We start from the raw sequence: 22,146 nt of genomic DNA, 5'->3' as shown, positions 1-22,146 counted from the left end.
ATCATTAGGATAATTAGTGTACTTGGCAACTGCATTAGTGAAATTATTGTCATTGCTCACAGCTTGTCAGTGCAGTGTTTTTTGACTTGGTAAGATTCATTTTTACAAAGGCAACTGACCATGTGAATGAAATCAGGAGAAGTAAATACTTCCGTTATTTCTATTCAGTCAGTTACAGAACTAATAAATGAAAGGGGAATAAACTTAAGCCTAAAGGGGGTATTTTCTAAAATTAAATGGTTAACTTGCAACTGTCTTGGATGTAAACTTAAATAATCAACACGAAATCTCTTATTGTTTATGAACAGATAATCTGTTTAATTGTCAGCGCTCATTGTGAGTCACTTCTTAAAAGATAAATGCTAAGACCATTGAGGCTATTCTTTTTTTTTTAATGGAAGTATGGTTGATTTACAATGTTGTGTTAGTTTCAGATGTACAGCAAAGTGATTCAGTTATATATGTGTGTGTGTATATTTCTAAATATTTTTTCTTTTTCAGATCCTTTTCCATATAGGTTATTAGAAAATATTGAGTATAGTTCCCTGTGCTCTACAGTAGGTCCTTGTTGGTTATCTGTTTTTTTTTTTAAAGGGACACTTTAAAAATTTTATTTATTTATTTGTTTGTTTGTGTATTTATTTATTTATTTTGCGGTACACGGGCCTCTCACCGCTGTGGCCTCTCCCGTTGCGGAGCACAGGCTCCGGACGCACAGGGTCAGCGGCCATGGCTCGCGGGCCTAGCCGCTCCGCGGCATGTGGGACCTTCCCGGACCAGGGCACGAACCCTCGTCCCCTGCGTCAGCAGGTGGACTCTCAACCACTGTGCCACCAGGGAAGCCCGGTTATCTGTTTTATGTATAGCAGTGCGTATATGTTAATCCCAAACTTCAAACATATGGAATGCTTTGTGAATTTGCATCTCATCCTTGCGCAAGTGCCATGCTGATCTTCTCTGTATCGTTCCAATTTTTAGTATATGTTCTGCTGAAGCAAGCATGAAGCCATTCTTATACAACTGTCTTAGTAATTACTTTGTCTGTTACTCTTTGGGCCTGCCATGACTATTCACAAGTGGCTTCCATTTCTATTTTGGAAGAAATCATACCTTGAAAAAGTACAAAAGAACTACTCACATATAGTTAGTGCTCAGTGATGCTGTTTTTCTTTGTTTATTAAATATGCTGAATTTCTGATTAAGGATGACTGATCTCTAATAATTCTGATGACCCAACCACAGCAGAGCACTGACTGTTAGGGTTTGGCACAGTCATCTGTTCTACCCTAGACAATAATTTTTTTGTTCCACATGATGTTTATGATTGTTTTCAATAGACCGAACCTCTAAGCACAGGGTTGTCCTGCTTGACATTTTGCTTCTTTCATGGGATTGATAGGGTGAGTACACACTATATGGAAACTCAGTCTTTTCAACTTCTCTTTTCACCAAGTTTATCTAGCTTTTCTCAATAAGAGAGTGAAGGACCACATGTCTGTCCTTACTGAAAGACTATGAAATATTGCTGGAAGTCATCTTATTTTTTGTCATGTACATTTGGGCCTTACATTGTTTTCTGGACCCTCTTTCCTCCATTTGTTTTTTCATCTCTCCTGTCCCCATGAGAGTAGTCAGTCTTGGCAAAAGTCATAGAGCTGACTTGTGTTCAAGAATACAGGGAATAGGAGGAAGCTCCTTGACATTGATCTTGGCAGTGATTTTTTGGATATGACACCAAAAGCAAAAACAACAAAAGCAAACATCAACAAATGGGAGTACACCAAACTTAGAAGCTTCTATACAGCAAAAGAAACAACAAAAAATCATGCAGAATGAGAGAAAGCTTTTGCAAATCGTATTTCAGCTAAGGGGTTAATAACCAAAATATGTAAAGCACTTATACAACTCAATAACAACAAAAAATCCAATTAAAAAATGAGCAGAGGAACTAAACAGACATATGTCCAAAGAAGATATCCAAATGGCCAATGGGTATGTGAAAAGATGAAAATATCACTAATCCTCAGGGAAATACACATCAAAACAACAATGAGATATAACCTCATACCTGTTAGAATAGCTATTATTAAGAAGACAAGAGATAACAAGTCTTGGTGAGGATGTGACTAAAAGGGAACCCTTGTACACTCTTGGTGGGAATGTAAATTGGTGCAGCCACTATGGAAAATGACATGGAGGTTCCTCAAGAATTAAAAATAGAACTTCCGTATGGTCCAGCAGTTTTACTTCTGGGTATATACTCAAAGAAAATGAAAACAGGATATCTAAGAGAAATATTCATTCCCATGTTTATTGCAGCAATTTTTACAATATCCAAGATATGGAAACAACCTAAATGCCCATCAACAGATGAATGGATAAAAGATGGTGGTGTATATGCCAACCCTCCCCACAATGGATAAATGGAGTATAACTTTATAGATAGCCCTCCATTTCCATGGTTCCATATCCTGGGGTTCAACCAAACTTGGATCATGTAGTATGAATATATTTAGTGGAAATAGAATCCTCTTATAAGTGGACCCAGGAAGTTCAAACCCATGTTGTTCAAGTGTCCACTCTATATACATTGGAATATTATTTAGCCATGAGAAAGAAAGACATCCTGCCTTTCCCAATAACATGGATGGACCTTGAGCACATTATGCTAAGTGAGATAATTCAGACAGAGAAAAAAATACTGTACAATATCATTTATATGTGGAATCTAAAAATGCGAAACTCATAAAAACAGAGAGCCAAATGGTGGTTACAGGGAACGGTGGTGGGTGGATAGAACATTTGCTGTTTAAGTGTACAAACTTGGCATTGAGTGGTAAATAAGTCCTAGAGATCTAGTGAACAGTATCATAAATATAGAGAACAATATTGTATTATAATCACTAAATGTGCTAAGACACTAGAACTTAATGTTTTAAATCACTAAAAAGAAATGATAATTATGTAATTCAGTAAAGGTTCTAATTATCACTACAGTGGTAATCACATCACAATGTATCAATTTAACATGTTATACACATTATATTGGCACAATGTTATATGTCAAATATATTTTAAAAAATGAATTAGGGGAATCTGATAATGGGACACAGGAATATCAGAACCCATTCCTCAAACCTACTGTCTTTTTTATGGAAGATAAAAAAATCATTTATTGGATTTTCTCCTTTAAAAGAAGACCCAGTATATGTACTTTGAAAAATATTTAAAATTTTTTACCCAACAAATAAAGATCACAACCAGCCAATGTATAAAAATTAAGTATTTAGAGAAAAAAATTCAGACATATGAAAGCTTGTAATGAGAAATAATATTTTTCAGTTATGAGGAAAAATAAAAACAGAACTAGAACACTGAAAAACTATGGGTTGGCCAAAAATTTCCTTCGGTTTTTAAAGTAAAAATAAAAGACACATTTTTCATTTTCACCAAGAATTTTATTGAACAATGCATTCACTGTTTTGTTCCACTACCTTCTGCCATTTTTAAGGCAACTTCATAATTCCTCTTCCCAAAACTTTTTATCTTTTTGAGCAAAGAACTGTTCCAGGTGCCTTTTACAGTCTTCCAGGGAATCGAAATTTTTTCCATTATGAGAATTTCGTAAAGACCGAAATAAATGGAGATCCGAAAGTGCAATGTCTGGCGAATACGGCAGATGAATCAGAACTTCCCAGCCAAGCTGTAACAGTTTTTGCCTGGTCATCAAAGAAACATGTGGTCTTACATTATCCTGACGGAAGACTATGTGCTTTCTGTTGACTATTTCCGGGAGCTTTTCGTCAAATGCTGCTTTCAGTTGGTCTAATTGGGAACAGTAGTTGTTGGAATTAATTGTTTGGTTTTCTGGAAGGAGCCCATAATAGAGGACCTCCCTTCCAGTCCCACCGTATACACAACATCACCTTCTTTGGATGAAGACCAGCCTTTGCTGTGGTTGGTGGTGATTCATTTCTCTTGCCCCACTATCTCTTCTGTTCCACATTACTGTACGGTGTCCACTTTTGATGGCCCATCACAATTTGTTTTAAAAACGAACGTTTTCATTATGTTTCAGTAGAGAATCGCGTGTGGAAATACGGTCAAGAAGGTTTTTTTTCACTTAACTAATGTGGAACCCAAACATCAAAGTGATTCACATAACCAAGCTGGTTCAAATGATGTTCAATGCTTGATTTGGATATTTTGAGTATGTCTGCAGTCTCCCGCATGGTATAATGTTGATTGTTCTCAATTAATGTCTCCATTTGATTACTATCAACTGGTCTACCTGACTGTGGAGCATCATCCAGCGAAAAATCTCCAGCACGAAACTTCTCAAACCACTTTTGAAACATTTGATCAGTCACAGCACCTTCTCCATGCATTACACCAATCTTTTTTTTTGCGTTTCAGTTGCTTTTTTTTACCTTTCTTGAAATAATAAAGCATAATTTGCTGAAAATGTTGCTTTTTTCTTCCATCTCCAATATTAAAATGATTACACAAAAATTCACCAATTTTGATAAGCTTTTTTTTAATGCACACTGATATGACAGCTGTCACAATGCAATCTAACAGAATTGTTTTGAATGAAGTTAAAGACAGCTAAGCGCTACTAGAGCCATCTTATGGAAAAAAACCAAACGAACTTTTTTGGCTAACCCAATATTTACAATATAACCAACAGATGATAAACATTATAACTCATAATAGGAATGGATTTGAAAGTGAGCATATAACATAATTCTGTGTCCACAAACCGGGAAAGGGATACATGCCTTTTTTTTTTTCCTTTAATCAACCTTGTCTCTTTTTGTTTTAACTTTTTGAAAATTTTTATTTAAAAAGAAAAACACAAAAACACAGACTTCTTTCACTTCAGTATGTGGTATGATGCATTTTCCAGTTTGTTCAATGCTTTAAAGCTCAAGGATGCCTCTGCTTTCAATTGTACATGGGCCTGAAGCATCCTAGCTTTTAGCAAGCAGGCAGGAGACTCAACAAAAATCAAAATAAAACAAGGCAGACTAAATGCAGGGCAAATCTGTAAACATATTGTACATTTGAAAATTACAATATCTGTAAAAGTTTCTTCAGGCATTATTGAAGTGCAGCCCATTTTTACCTTCTCTTTTTAACTTCATCTCCTCAGTTCTATCAATTCTTTATAAAATCTCTGTGCCAACAGATTTCATAATACTCAATTTATTGAATACAATAAGAGCTTACTAAAATCAAGAGACATTAAAAAACATTTAGTAAACAACTAGATGAGTAGCTCTGATTTCATTTTATATAAATTAATTGATGTTAGCTTGGAAAATCCAACTGTAGCTAAAGCACAAGCGTTTTCCCTGCATGAATCATTTTAGTAGGAGTGTCAATATTAAATGGTAAATGATTTGAAAATTATACTGACCAAATCACTGCAGCCTACTAAATATTCTACTCAGAATATCTATGTTTCGTTCTAAACCATTTATACTTGTTACCATTAAAAGTCTGCTATTCAAGAAAAGTGTTTTTTCATTAGAGGGAATTAATCCTCTTGATAAATTCCCCCTATACTTCAGGTCCTTGTGCTCTGTAATTTTTATTTTACCTAATCTTTTGTTTATTGTAACTGTTATGTGTAATGGATGAGGTTCGTCTTTTTTCTTTGCCTTTAAGTCCAAGTGGATCTAGACACAAGTACCACAAGTGAATGTGCCACATACATTTCCCTATGTTACTTTATATACTGAATTAGAATGTAGGTACAAGAAATTTCACAAGTTCATAGTTGACTGTAAAATAAAATTCAGAGAGAGTTAAAATCACAAGTATCTGTATAATCTATGTGCTTATCTTTTTTTCTTTGGCCACGCTGCGCAGCTTACGGTATCTTAGTTCCCTGATCATGGATTGAACCCATGGCCCCTGCAGTAGAAGCACTGAGTCCTAACCACTGGACCGCCAGGAAATTCCCTCTGTGAGCTTATCTTAATTCAGATATCATTGATAATTATGCTGGTATTTCTGGCATGTAGAAATGCTTTATTTATTTATTTTTTCATCTTGTTCTTCTAAGAATGCTTTAATATCTGAATAGGTTCAAAATGCCTTGACACTTCTGTTAATTCCCTGAATGATTTAGCTCTTCTTTCTGTAGCTTTCCCTATAGCCAAAACTCTTTGTCATCAGTGAATTATTCACATCCACAGACAAAGACGATAGTATGCATCTGTGTCTGAGACCTGGACTCCTAATTACAGAAACCAAAGCCCTTATTTCTTTAAATTTATGCATGTGGTTTCTAAGGTGCCATTTTCTTAACTATTTGAGCCACATTCAGATTCATGATTGATCATAATCTTAGCCTTACTCTACAGATAGAGAAAATCTTAGAGCTAACATTGCATAACACTTATCTTGCTTACCTACTCAGAGCCAGCTATTTTACATATTATTTATTCCTCATGTAGTACAGTGTTATTATATCCACTTATTCAGCTGAGGAAACAGTCTCAGAGATGTAACTTATCTAATTTATGGTCCTGCAGCTAAAGATGGTAGAAATAGGATTTAATCTTATTTCTGTCCGACACCATAGTCCATGTTATATATATTTTGCTATTAAACACATGTATGCTAATACTGTAAAATAGATTATGGTGTCCATGAGTATGTGCTTGTCAGACTGCAATTACAGGGAGTGTCACTGATCAAGGACCCCAGTCACTGGACTCTGAAACCCACTGAGACATCTGCACCAATGCCAGGCTTTCCAGTCTAAGAAGGAGCATGCCAGAGATACCTAGGCGAATCCATTTCTAGGATTCACAGGTCTTTTCTGAAGGCTCATCTTGGCTTGAACACTCCCCAGTGCCTTGTTGGACCTTTCTTAGACTGCACAGTAGCCTAAGACTCATTCACCTCATCTTTTCTTCCTCTCCTTTCCTCAGGGTGTGACTTGCTTTGCAGTCTTACTGGTGGCTCTCAACAAGACATTTTCCCTAGTAAAATCCTGGAACACTTAAAAAAAAAAAAAAAAAAAGGTAGCAAACCATTTCCATGAAATTTTTAAGGTTCCAGTGATCTGGAGTGTGCTAACACATGCCCTCCGAAATAAAAGACAAGGGCTAAATCTTGCATCATCCCCTATCACAGAGAAAGATGCACAGTGCCTGGTAGGTCTTTTTTGGATTCTAGAACACCGCATGCGCTTTGCCAAAACTTCTTAAAACTGTGTGACAGTCTAGGAAGTTTCTTCCCAACCATCTGTCCTTCTCTCCTTAACCTGGAATCACGCTTAATGTCACTGTCTGAGGCTCTCCCAGTCTTACCTGGCTTCTTCCCTAGTTTGTCTCACATGGACATTTCTCCTAATATAAAACCTGTGCATTTTAATCCTGTCTTGGCATCTGCTTCTTAGAAGACCCTGACTTACATATATTCAATATGTTAATTAAAAACTATGTTAAAGGGCTTCCCTGGTGGGGCAGTGGTTAAGAATCCTCCTGACAATGCAGGGGACACAGGTTCGAGACCTGGTCTGGGAAAATCCCACATGCCGCGGAGCATCTAGGCCTGTGTGCCACAACTACTGAGCCTGCGCTCTAGAGCCCGTGCTCCGCAACAAGAGAAGCCACCGCAATGACAAGCTTGCGCACTGCAACGAAGAGTAGCTCACGCCCGCGTGTAGCAACGAAGACCCAATGCAGCCAAAAATAAGTAAAAAAAAAAAAAAAAGTATTAGTACATTAAAAAAAAAACTATGTTAAATTGTGTGACTTACTGATGACATGATTAGACTAGGCAGTATAGGATTAATTCTAATAAAAGCAATTTCCTATTTCATATGTTGATTAAACTTTGTTATAAATGAGTTAAGCAAGGTTCATTATAAATGAGTTAAGCAAGGTTGCTAAAATCGTGAAAATGATAGATTAATGGGAACTGTGTTTGTTACAAATGTAACAACCAACTAAAAACATTGTTATTCAATAATCTACATAAAAATTATGAGAACTACAATTAAAATGTGTAAAATTTCTAAGCAATTAAAGGAAATAATTTTTTTTTTTATGAGGGACCAATTCAACTCACTAGAAATAATTAGAGAAATAATGAAAAGGTCAAGAGACAATTTGCTGGCAAACAGTTCATTTATTAACTTTCATTCCTGGCTAGCATGCAGTGAGAGGGACGTTCTCATAATATTTATCAGATGGTACTTTCTCATTAATAATTTTCAAGCATTTATCAAGAACTGTAAAAGATTTATACCCTTTATCCCAACTATTTTTTCCTTGAAAATCCTTAGAAAATAATTTAAAAGGTTTATCTGAGTTTATAGATATAGGTATGTAATAATAATTATAATATAATAATGTGTAATTAAAATATTAAAAACAAAATAGATGCCTCGGGAAAAATGTATTTGTATTGTTTACAATGTTTGTATTGTTTACAAATATTGTATTTGTAATTGTTTACACTTACAAATTGTCAAGTGTAAATTTCATACTGGGCTACAGGGTACATGAAGGTCTTACCTATGCTTATTCACAACAGAACCACAGAATCTGCATTTTTATAAGCAATTAATAAATAATTATGGAATAAATTTACAAATTGTTAATGACCAGTTAATGCACATGAGATGATATAAATGGAAATCAATAATAAAAAATAGTATAAACTATGACTACTCTATGTTTAAACATATAAATTAAAATGTGACATGCAGTAACCAAAAGTCATTATTCCGAAGTTAACAACCTTTAGTTTCTAATATACAGATTATTTGCAATAATTTCCTTTGCACTAGTCAGAATTTCTTTTCTTTTTCAGCAAAATTGTGTTATCTTAAGTTGGAAAATAAAGTATTGGAAAGGAATAAATTAAAGAGAAGTCTTGAGAAACAGATTTTGGCAGAAAATCAGGAACAAAGAAACAGTCTGCTTAGAACACCAACTATATGGTGCCATTTTATATATTTTAGAGAAGGAAACACTGTAGGAACAGAGATCAGTGGATGTTAGAGGTCAGGTTTGGAGGGAGTGTTCACGACAGATGCAACACAAACGAGTTTTTGGGGTGATAGATCTCTTCTGTATCCTGATCATAGTGGTCATTAGACAAACCTATACATGAACTAAAACTCATAGACTTCTACACCAAAATCAGTAAATTTTAATGCATGTATATTTAAAAAATAATAAAAATATTAGGCATAACACAAAAGGAAGGAATGAATGGAGGTAAAGAGAGGAGAGAAGGAAAGAGAGGAAGAGGGGAGGGGAAGTTGGAACAAATATTGTTTCATGCTAACTTGACAAAACTGTGGAAATCCTTCTTTAGTTATTCCTAAGAAAACTTATGAGAAAATGGGCACCAGTTTGCTTCATTTACAATATCCAATGATTAAAATAATTCAGTCTCCTAAATAAGATAGCAACGAAATCTGTTTTTACTTTGTATATTTGATGAGACCTAAAGAATGTTAGCAATTAAGTCCAATATAAAAATTACCAAATAAGTCTTGCATTTTATAAAAATTGTTTGAAATTAAGACTGATGTACATTATAAATACAATAACAAATAAATTTTTAAAATTATAACCTTTTAAAAAATTGCATGTGCTTTTATATTAAAAACCCATGCCATTATAATACTCCACATTCTTTTATTAATTCTCATAAAATATAATCACAATTTTTATTGATGAGCTAATTCTTTAAATTCCATATTTAAATGTCCCGCCATTACATTGAGTGCTGATATAAAATAGGTATTGAGATTTTACGTTCAGGAGACAGAAAACTTGGTGTGAAAATGGCATTTGCCCTTACAGTATAGTACATTGTCCTAAAATACAAATTCTTAAGGCTGAGTTTCCTTTGTTATAAAATATGAGTTACATATTTTAGGAAAGGAAGAACTATAGGAACAGAGATCAGTATGAGTTACAATAATGTGAATTGATCTGGTTGTTGTAAAGTTAAAAATGCTGCTACAAATAAAACAGCACAGTTCTTGTCACAATAAATTCTGTTATTATTATGATTGTTCACAAATACAGCTGTAGTCAATACATACTTTAAAATAATAAATTCCCTAAAACTACTAAATTCTCATTATTTCATCAATAATTCATAGCCCCTACAGTGAAACATGCTCAATAACCTTATAACCTATACTTAAGTAGGTGCTTTATGTATGTAACAATTGAGTGTATCTTACTGTTTATTTGCATAAATGAATTGAGGGTAATTATTTCAAAAATTACAATGCAACATGAACAACTTGTGCATGAGCTTCATAAATTTTATTTTAATTACAAAATATTTTTATTATTGCTTTGAAGATGTAAGCATTGGTGTTTTTTTTCTGTACCAATAGAGGCCATTATACCCTTTCTTAAACAAATAAGTACATACACAAATCAAAAGCTTAATTTGAGAGGCATTTATAAATAGTCTAGAAGATTTCATATGTTGTATAATAGGATGGATACCATGCAGATTCAGGGTGGATCGTTCTTCTCTACTCCACTGCTCTGCATACTTGATTTGCTCGGTAGCTATAACTGAAGGCGACTTGATTTTCTAGTAGAAAGACTGACTCTTGTTACAGCAAATTCGAAGAAATTAAAAAAAAAAAAAAAGTAAAAATAGCATGAGAGTATTTCAGAATTAACCAAAGATTTTGTCATATAAATTATTTTTGGCTGCATTCTTTGTAACGTAACTTTGTGATGTAACTTTGAAGGATAAGACTCCAATTGAGTGAATGAAAAACATTAGAATTCTTGAAGTATAGTACCTTATAATGTGAAGTGATGATAACCAACAATGTTATGGCATTTATTTCTCTTAGGAAAAACTGTGTGAGACATTTTTAAAGAAATACAAAATAATATCATGCATATGTGAAGGAAAAAAGTATGAAAATACTGAAATAATTCCAAAAGTTAGCATGTGGCTTTATCATAAAATTTCCATCTTATTTTTAATTCTAGTGAACTTAGATTGTATGGTTTGCATAATAGCCTCTCAAGCTGTTTTTCTGAGGTTAGAACACAAAATCAAAAAGTTTATTGCTATTGTGCCTTTATCATTAGGTGATCTTAAGAGTTAAGCTAAGAGAAATTTTTATAAATTATTGTCATGACACATTATTTATTTGTATGAAGTTAACTCTTCCCAAAAACTAGTAATGGGAAAACAACATTATTAAAAGTGATATCCATATTAACAGAGTATATATGGAGTATGTTTTGAAGATGAGGTATGAGAATTAAACCATAAAATAACTCTTGTAATAATTGCAACTATCTTTTTTTTAAACATCTTTATTGGAGTATAATTGCTTTACAATGGTGTGTTAGTTTCTGCTTTATAACAAAGTGAATCAGTTATACATATGTTCCCATATCTCTTCCCTCTTGTGTCTCCCTCCACCCTCCCTCTCCCACCCCTCTAGGTGGTCACAAAGCACCGAGCTGATCTCCCTGTGCTATGCGGCTGCTTCCCACTAGCTATTTTACGTTTGGTAGTGTATATGTGTCCATGCCACTCTCTCACTTTGTCACAGCTTACCCTTCCCCCTCCCTGTATCCTGAGGTGGATGGACCTAGAGTCTGTCATACAGAGTGAAGTAAGTCAGAAAGAGAAAGACAAATACCTTATGCTAACACATATGTATGGAATCTAAGAAAAAAAATGTCATGAAGAACCTAGGGGTAAGACGGGAATAAAGACACAGACCTACTAGAGAATGGACTTGAGCAGCTATCTTTTGAACATGATCTATGTTATTACCAAAGTATAAAAATCATTTGAAATCATGCTATTATTTTTAACAGTTTAAGAGCAGTGTTAAACCTTAATGACCCTGATTAAGTGATACAGAAAAATTAATTATCTCCACCATAATTTTATATTTAGTTTTATGTAGAGCCACTGATGTAAAATATCACTGCAACCTTCTTAGATAATTACAGGAGAGGCAGGAGATTTTTCAGAGCCAAAAAGACTTGCTCTTGAATTTCAGAAAATAGAACCAAAACAAAAGCTGAATCACATGTTCTCAGGTTGCATGACATATTCAAAAAGCCATATCTGTGTTAATAGAGAAAAGTCTATTTTAGGTTATTTTACAGTGCAAAGTAACAAGACTAATGCATGTTATTTTATTAGCTGGTAGATAAAACTTCTAAAAATGTAATCAGTGCTTGTTTATAATGGTAGAATTTTTCATTAAAATGGAACAAATATCTTATGACTTCACTGAGCTTGACATGTCTAAATCTTAGACACTAGCAAAAGTAGTCAATTTAAAATGAAGCTAAAAATTATGAAATTACATCAGATAACTTTTGTTTCAATTTTTAAAAAATATCCAAGATAAAGAATATAGCCAAATTAGGTTGTAGTCTTTTGTTACTATCAAGAGATAGGAATTTATTATTTTACTGTTTTCCTTATCCATTCATTTGTTGATGAACACTTAGGTTGTTTCCATATTATCTGGAATGAACATGGGAGTATAGATGTCTCTTGATATCCTGTTTTCATTTCCTTTGGATATATACCCAGAAGTGGAATTGCTAGATCATATGTTAGGTCTATTGTTAAATTTTTTGAGGAATCTCCATACTATTTTCCAAAGTGGCTGCACTAATTTACATTCCCAAGAAGAGTAAATGTGGGTTTCTTTTTCTGCACATCCTCCCCAACACTTGTTACCGTTCTTCCTTTTAATGATAGTCATTTTAATAGGTATAAGGGGATATTTCAATGTAGTTTTGATTTTCATTTCTCTGATGATTAGTGGTATTGAGCATCTTTTCAGGTACCTATTGCCCATTTGTATGTTTTCATCAGAAAATGTCTATTCAGTTCCTCTGCCTATTTTTCAGCTTGTCTGCTCTTTTGCCATTAAGTTATGAGGATTTTATGTATTTTGGAAATTAACCCCTTATTATAACTATGATTTGTAAATATTTTCTTTTATTCCATAGGTTGCCTTTTCATTTTTTGATGGTTTTCATTTTTTGATTGTTTCCTTCTGTTGTGCAGAAGCTTTTCAGTTTGATGTAGTCCCACTTATTTTTGCATTTGCTGACTTTGCTTTTGGTTTCAAATTCAAAATATTGTTGTCAAGACCAATGTCAAAGTGCTTACACCCTATTTTTTTCTAGGAGTTTTATGGATTCAGGTCTTATGTTCAAGGCTTTAATGTATTTTGAGTTGATTTTTGTCTATGGTGTAAAATGGGAGTCCAGTTTCATTATTTTTGTATGTGGCTGTCCAGTTTTTCTAACATCATTTATTGAAGAACCTATCCTTTCCTCATTATATATTCTTGGCTCCATTGTTGGAGATTAATTGACCATATATGCATGGGTTTATTTCTGGACTCTCTATTCTGTTATATGGATCTTTGTGTCTTTTTTTATGCCAATACTAAACTGTTTTGATTACTATAGCTTTGTAATATAGTTTGAAATCAGGACGTGTGATACTCCAGCTTTGTTATTCTATCTCAAGATTGCTTTGGCTATTTGGAGTCTTTTGTGGTTCCATATAAACTTTAGGATTTTTTTTATATTACTGTGAAAATGTCATTGGAATTTTGGTAAGGATTGCATTGAATCTGTAGGTTGTTTGGGGGAGTATGGACATTTTAACAATAATAATTCTTCCAATTAATGAACATGGGATATGTAGTTGACCCTTGACTAATACAAGGGTTAAAGTCACCAACCCCTGAGCAATTAAAAACTCACGTATAAATTACAGTTGGCCCTGCGTATCTGCAGTTCTACATCTGCAAATTCAGCCAACTGCGGATTGGGTAGTACTGTAGTATGTATTTATTGAAAAAGAATCCACAAATAAGTGGATCCCTGCAGTTCAAACTCATGTTGTTCAAAGGTCAGTTGTATTTCCATTTGTGCATTCTTCAGTTTCTTTTATTAATGTCTTATAGTTTTCAGTGCAAAGAACTTTCATCTTCTGGTTAAATTTATCCCTAGATACTTTATTCTTTTTGATGCAATTATAAATTAGTTTCTTTTTCTGATACTTTATTGTTAGTGTATAGAACCTCAACTGATTTTTGTATATTAACTTTGTATCCTGCAAATTTACTAAATTTGTTTATCAGTTCTAGCACTTTTTTGGTGGAGTCTTTAGAATTTTCTGTATATAATATACCATCAGCAAATAATGACAGTTTTATTTTTTCTTCCCAATTTGGTGATTCCAGTTTTTTGTTTGTTTGTCTTTTTCTTGTCTAATTGTTGTAGCTAGCAAGCACTATGTTGAATAAAAGAGGTGAGAGTAAACATCCTTTTCTGGTTCCTGATCTTAGAGGAAAAGCTTTCAGTTTTTCACTGTTGAGTATGATGTTAGCTGTGGGCTGGTCATATGTTGTGTTCTGTCAATTGCCAGTTTGTTGAGAGTTTTTATCATGAAACAGTGATGAAATTTGTCAAATGCTTTTTCTGCATCTATTGAGATAATCATGTTTTTTATCCTTCATTTTGTTAATGTGGTATATCACGTTGGTTAATTTGCAGATGTTGAACCATCCTTCCATTCCTGGAATAAATCCCACTTGGTTATGCTGTCTGATTCTTTTAATGTATTGTTGAATCTGGTTTGCTAATATTTTGTTGAGGATTTTTGTATCTATATTTATCAGATATAATGGCCTATAATTTTCTTTTCTTGGGGTGTCCTTGCCTACTTTTGGTATCAGGGTAATGCTAGCCTCATAAAATGAGCTTGGGAGTCTTTCTTTCTCTTCTGTTTTGAGAGGAGTTTGAGAAGGTTTGGTGTTAATTGTTCTTCAAATATTTGGTAGAACTAACAAGCAAAGCCATATGATCCTGAACTTTCCATTTTGGGGAGGTTTTTGATTACTGATTCAATCTCCTTACTGGTAATTGGTGTTCACATCTTCTAATTCTTATTGATTAAGTCTTGGTAAATCATCTGTTTCTAGGGATTTATTCATTTCTTATAGGTTGTCTAATTTGTTGGTGTATAATTGTTCATAATAGTCAATCTTCTTTTGTATTTCTATGATATCAGTTGTAATGTCTCCCTTTTCATTTCTAATATTATTTACTTGTGTTCCCTCCCTTTTTTTCTTAGTAAGCCTAGCTAAAGTTTTGTCTATTTTGTTTATCTTATCAAAAAAATAGGTCTTAGTTTCATTGATCTTTTCTATTGGTTTTCTATTCTCTATTTTATTTATTTCTGCTCTGATTTTGTTATTTTCATTTTTCTACTAAATTTGTGCTTGTTCCTTGTGGTGTAAAGTTGGGTTGTTTATTTGAACTTCTTCTTTTTTCTTAGTGTAGGCACTTATTACTAGAAACTTTCCTCCTAGAACTGCTTTTGCTTCATCTCATAAGTTCCTGTATGTTGTATTTCCACTTTCTTTTGTCTCAAGATATTTTTAAATTCTGTTTTGATTTCTTCTTTGAACCATTTGTTGTTTAGCCACATGTTGCTTAATCTTCATATATTCGTGAGTTTTCCAGTTTTCTTCTTGTAATTGATTTCTAGTTTGATACCATTGTGCTTAGAAAAGATGCTTGATATTTCAATATACTTAACTTTTTAAAGACTTGCTTTGTGGCCTAACGTATGATCTGTCCTGGAGAATGTTCAGTGTGTGCTTCAGAAGAATCTATATTCTGCTGCTGTTGGATAGAATGCTCTGTAAATGTGTGTTAAGTCCATCTGATTTAATGTGTAGTTTAAGTCGAAAGTTTTCTTATTGACTTTCTGTCTGGATGATCTATCCATTATTGAAAGTGGGGTATTGAAGTCTCCTACTAATATTATATTGCTGTCTATTTCTCCCTTCAAGTCTGTTAATATTTGCTTCACATATTTATGTGCTCCTATGTTGGATGTACAGATTTTTGCAAATGTTATATCTTCTTGCTGGATTGACCACTTTATCATTATATAATTATTATTCCTTCTTTTGATTAACCTTTTATATCTGTGATAGCTCTGAATAACAAAATCAACTCCATGATAGCTCTGAATAGTAAAATCACATTAAATATCTTCTAGAATTTATATAGGTCAAATAAACATCACTCTTTTGCTACTCTAATACAATCATCTTTACTATAAAACACTATATTTTATGTAAGCATAATGAATTAATATGCTCAAATCAATATATGAGATATTTCAGTTTTAAGTTATTTAAATTTAAATTATGCTTTAAATATTCTTAGTACTGAGCCAGTCAGTTAGCACTATAACATACTAAATATATGCATTAAATATACCAAGAAACAAATTTAACAGGCAATAGATTTGGAAATCTATTGAAAATTATATAAAAATAAAATTAAATAAAGCTATAGTTTTAGCACACAAAAGAGACACTTGCATATAATAAAAAGCATAATTTATACACTAAAACCTAGCTCTTGACACAAGATATAAACAGGTAGATGATCTCCTAAAACATTTAAAAATTTTTTCTTTATTTGTATGCACATAAGTTTCTGGTTTGTGTCCTCCTGAATTTCTTCTAAAATTATCAAAATTGTATTTTAAAATTATATTATCTCTTATACACAGTCTCATTTAAATCTCTATGCTCTGAAGTGAGAATTTAAAGTTAAAATACCTCATTTTTTAGTTTCTCTATACATAAATGATAATCATTATTATTAAATAAGTGTTTATAACTGAGCATACTCTGTTAGTATATTTACAATATAATAAGATATACACCTTAGGAAGATTTTTTTACAGCTCTTTCACATGACTGATGAATAGATTTTCACAAATCTAAACATTAGTGTAGGTAGAGTTTCAGCATACTTTTAAGCAAATTTTAATCACCACAATTACTCAATTTAGTGATTCTGAAGTGAATTTGAGAGATCCAGATGGAAGCGGGTGGGAGAGGTAGATAAAAGTATGAAGAAAAGCTCACATGTAAATTTGTCTATCTGCTTTTTAATTGAGGTATATATATTTTTCATTCTTCCCCATATTTTTCAATGCTCTCATTTTTGGTACTGTTGTTAAACAAAGTGATAACACAATACAGCAGAGTTGCACGTGATAATATGATGTATTGATGCTTACGTAATTGCTATTTGCCTTGGAATTTAACTTTAGTTGCAAAAATATTTCTCGTGTTATATTTTCAAATGTTATAACATAAAATGGACTTGTTGGTTAATAAAGTCTAAGATATATCTTATGTTTATCCTAAAATATTAACCTAGTACCAAGTAGTGTGATATAAAGTAAATGTTGTCTTCCTTATTTACCCCCTTTGATTTAGCATGTAGTTTCCTTATGGATTCATGTATTCATATTGTTTTTAAATGCCATCCATAAGGGTACTTTCCTAACTCTATATTTTCATTATGATAACTCTAAAAAGAGATATAACTCTTGAGGCTCTATATATGATCAATAAATACTGTGTACCTTTTAAGGTTAAGAGAATTTAATTCTTAGAAAATGGGTTATTCCATTCAACAAATCAGTATTATCTCCTCTATTTTTATTTATACACTGCTCTTTAGTTTTCTTGCTAAATAATCTAAATCAGCTTAATGGGCATTCTACTTGGAAAACTACTAGCTTAGACTTTAACCATCCAAGTCCAACCAGACCAAACAAAATAACAGCAGCAAGAAAAACAATAAACAATAAAGCAAGTACTGAAGGACAAAGAGAAGAAAATATGCCTGTGTTAAGTAGTTCAATAAAAAAAAGTTATCAACAAAAGTGAAAGCAACTTAAATTTTTGTTTAAATATAATTAAAAAATTTTAAAACCAGAAAAAAGAGGAAGGGGAAAGCTGATGCATGAAAGCTCGCTATAAGAATTACTAATTGCATTTATGTTTATCAGTGATATTGGCCTGTAATTTTCTTATTTTGTGATATCTTTGTCTGGTTTTAGTATCAGGGTGATGATGGCCTCATAGAATGAGTTTCTCAAAGATACCACAGAAAAAGAAAACTACAGGCCAATATCACTGATGAGCATACATGCAAAAATTCTCAACAAAATACTAGCAATCTGAATCCAACAATATATTAAAGGGATCATACACCATGATCAAGTGGGATTTATCTCAGGGATGCAAGGATTTTTCAGTATCTTCAAATCAATCATTGTGATACACCACATCAACAAATTGAAGAATAAAAACCATATGATCATCTCAATAGATGCCAAAAAAGCTTTTGACAAAATTCAACACCTATTTATGATAAAAACTCTCCAGAAAGTGGACCTAGAGGGAACATACCTCAACATAATAAAGGCCTTATATGGCAAATCTACAGCTAACATCATACTTAGTGGTGAAAAGCTGAAAGCATTCCCTCTAAGATCAGGAGCAAAACAAGGATGTCCACTCTTGCCACTTTTATTCAACATAGTTTTGGAAGTCCTAGCTACAGCAATTAGAGAAGAAAAAGAAATAAAAGAAATTCAAATTGGAAAAGAAGTTAAACTGTCACCTTTTGCAGATGACATGATAGCATACATAGAAAATCCTAAAGATGCTACCAGAAAACTACTGGAGCCCATCAGTGAATTTGGTAATGTTGCAGATTACAAAATTAATACACAGAATTCTGTTGCATTTCTATACACTAACAACAAAAGATCAGAAAGAGAAATTCGAGAAACAATCCCATTTACCATTGCATCAAAAAGAATAAAATACCTCGGAATAAACCTACCTAAGGAGACAGAAGACTTGTACCCTGAAAACTGTAAGATGCTTATGAAAGAAATCGAAGGCAACACAAACAGACGGAAAGATATACCATGATCTTGGATTAGAAGAATCAATATTGTCAAAATGACTATACTACCCAAAGCAATCTACAGATTCAATGCAAACCCTATGAAATTACCAATGGCATTTTTCATAGAAATAGAACAAAAAATCTTAAAATTTGTGTGGAGAACAAAGGACCCTGAATAGCTTAACAATCGTGAGAAAGAAAAACGGAGCTGGAGGAATCAGGCTCCCTGACTCCAGACTATACTACAAAGGTATAGTCATCAAAACAGTGTGGTACTGGAACAAAAATAGAAATATAGATCAGTGGAACAGGATAGAAAGCCCAGAAATAAACCCACACATTTATGGTCAATTAATCTATGACAAAGGAGGCAAAACTGTACAATGGAGGAAAGACAGCCTCTTCAATAAATGGTGCTGGGAAAACTGGACAACTACATATAAAAGAATGAAATTAGAACATTCTTTAACACCATAAACAAAAATAAACCCCAAATGGATTAAAGACCTAAATGTGAAACCAGATACTATAAAACTCTTAGAGGGAAACATGGGCAGAACACTCTCTGACATAAATTGCACAAGATCTTTTTCAATCCATCTCCCAGAGTAATAGAAATTAAAAAAATAAACAAATGAGACCTAATTAAACTCAAAAGCTTTTGCAAAGCAAAGGAAATCATATACAAAATGAAAAGACAGCCCACCGAACAGGAGAAAATATTTGCAAATGACGTGACCTACAAGGGATGAATCTCCAAAATTTACAAACAGCTCATGCAGCTTAATATCATCAAAACAACCCAATCAAAAATGGGCAGAAGACCTAAATAGACATTTCTCCACAGAAGTCATACAGATGACCAACAGGCATATGAAAAGATGTGCAACATCACTAATTATTAGAGAAATGCAAATCAACACTACAATGAGATATCACCCCACACCAGTCAGAATGGCTGTCATCAGAAAATGCACAAATAATAAATGCTGGTGCGGGTGTGGAGAGAAGGGAACCCTCCTGCATTATTGGTGGAATGTAAATTGGTACAACCATTGTGGAGAACAGTATGGAGTTTCCTTAAAAAACTAAAAATAGAGTTACCATGTTATCTGTTAGTCCCACTCCTGGGCATATATCTGGAGAAAAACATGGTCTGAAAGGATACATGCACCCAAATGTTCATTACAGCACTGTTTATAATAGCCAAGACATGAAAGCAACCTAAATATCCATCGACAGAGGAATGGATTAGAAGATGTGGTACATATATACAATGGAATATTACTCAGCCATCATAAAGAATGAAACAATGCCATTTGTAGCAACATGGATGGACCTAGAGATTGTCATACTGAGTAAAGTAAGTCAGACAGAGAAAGAGAAATATCATATGATATTGCTTGTATGCAAAATCTAAAAAAAATGAGCTTATTTACAAAAGAGAAACAGACTTACAGACTTAGAGAATGAACTTATGGTTACCAGGGGAGAAGGGTGGGGGGTGGATAGTTAGGGAGTTTGGGACTGATATGTACACACTGCTATATTTAAAATGGATAACCAACAAGGACCTACTGTAAGGTACAGGGAACCCTGCTCAATATTATGTAACAACCTAAATGGGAAAGGAATTTGAAAAAGAATAGAAACATATGTATATGTATAACTTAATTACTTTGCTGTACACTTGAAACTAACACAACATTGTTAATCACCTATACTCCAATATGAAATAAAAAGTTAAAAAAATTACTAATTAACCACATTTAGAAATTAACTCATTTGATCAAGTCAGCAAACATTTATTGCATGCTACATTTAAGTCAATGATATTTCAATGAGATTGATTCATTATTTTGTCTTCAGTTATTATATGCAGTATGAATGGTATCCATTTCTCCCTTCACTCACCCCTTTATTTTAGTGAAAACTAGGTATAAACAAACATTTTGCTCTGCTAAGCTTATGCGTTTAGATAAGTAGTTTTGACTGTTGATATAGATGATCAAGCTCTGTATGAAACTCATATTTATTCTATGAATCAGGTTGCCAATTAGCTGTTAATAATTTCTGGAAGTCTCTGTCCTTCCCATTCTCATTATGTTAGTTCTCTTTAGAGAACTGGAGAAAGTGTTTATTTTTGACCTAACTTGCTATAAGACTTCATTGATTTTTTCTCTTCAATATTAAGAAATAAATCTGATTTTCATCAGTTGGCCCAACTAAAATATGGTACAGAAGTCAATGGTAGATTCAATAGAAGTAATTTAGAATGTTCAATAGCAATTGCATTGATTTCCATCATCTTCTTTAGCCATGCATGTGACTTTGTTTAGAAATTTCTGCATATTGCTCTGAGTTGGTCATCCTCAAGCATAAAGAATAAATAATATATATATATATATATATATATATTTTTTTTTTTGCTCACGCCGTGTGGCCTGTGGGATGTGGGATCTTAGTTCCCTGACCAGGGATCAAACCCGTGTCCCCTGCATTGGGAGCGCGGAGTCTTATCCGCTGGACCACCAGGGAAGTCCCTAAACAATATATTTTATGATATTTTGGTGTTTTCTAATCTAGTCAGGTATGATTCCAGATGGAAAAAGAAATGACCTAGTCACCATCTGCTGCCAGAGCCTTGTCATTCATTATCTCGGGGGGTGGAGTGGTCTATGCTCTTTTATGGATTTGTCTACATGACAACAACTAACACTTTGGAAATTAATTAACATGAACATATGGAAGTGGGTGTTAGTTTCATAACATACAAACTGGTTCAGTTTTATAAAATGTTTCATCCAAATATTTCTTCCAGTGTAGATAAAATAGGCTCTTAGAATCATTTAGAAACTTGAAGGAAAATGTGCCTTAGTGATTCAGACTCACTAATTTCGATAGAAGACAATGTGCCTTCATGGAAATCTTTTCTATTTTTGAAATTAAATAGGAAATTCTAAGACAAAACAAGAGTTTACCTTGCATTACCCAGATTTTTTTTCTTTCATTTTTTATTAAAGTATATTTGATTTACAATGTCATTTTAGTTTCAGGTATACATCAAAGGGATTCAGTTACATACATATATATTTTTTTCAGATTCTTTTCCCTTATAGATTATTACAAAATATTAAGTATAGTTCCATGTGCTATACAGTAAGTCCTTGTTGGTTACCTATTTTATATGTAGTAGTGTGTATATGTTAATCCCAAACTCCTAATTTATCACCCCATTTCTCCTTTGGTAACCATAAGTTTGTTTTCTATATCTGTGGGTCTACTTCTGTTTTGTATATAAGTTCATTTGTATCATTTTTTTTAG

The 22,146-nt window shown here is 33.1% G+C and overlaps 1 non-coding gene across 1 annotated transcript; it reads right to left on the bottom strand.

Moving 5' to 3' along the window:
* Positions 1 to 894: 894 nt before the first annotated feature.
* On the bottom strand, positions 895 to 1,000 carry LOC113619319 (U6 spliceosomal RNA). The gene has a single exon (XR_003432352.1). It is a non-coding gene; the product is annotated as a U6 spliceosomal RNA (small nuclear RNA).
* Between the last annotated feature and the right edge of the window lie 21,146 nt (positions 1,001 to 22,146).

Source organism: Aethalodelphis obliquidens, unplaced genomic scaffold (assembly GCF_003676395.1).
Source record: "Aethalodelphis obliquidens isolate GAN/ISIS:26980383/991018 unplaced genomic scaffold, ASM367639v1 scaffold6, whole genome shotgun sequence".
NCBI classification, from domain to species: Eukaryota; Metazoa; Chordata; class Mammalia; order Artiodactyla; family Delphinidae; genus Aethalodelphis; species Aethalodelphis obliquidens.
This window is presented reverse-complemented; position numbering and strand designations above follow the sequence as displayed.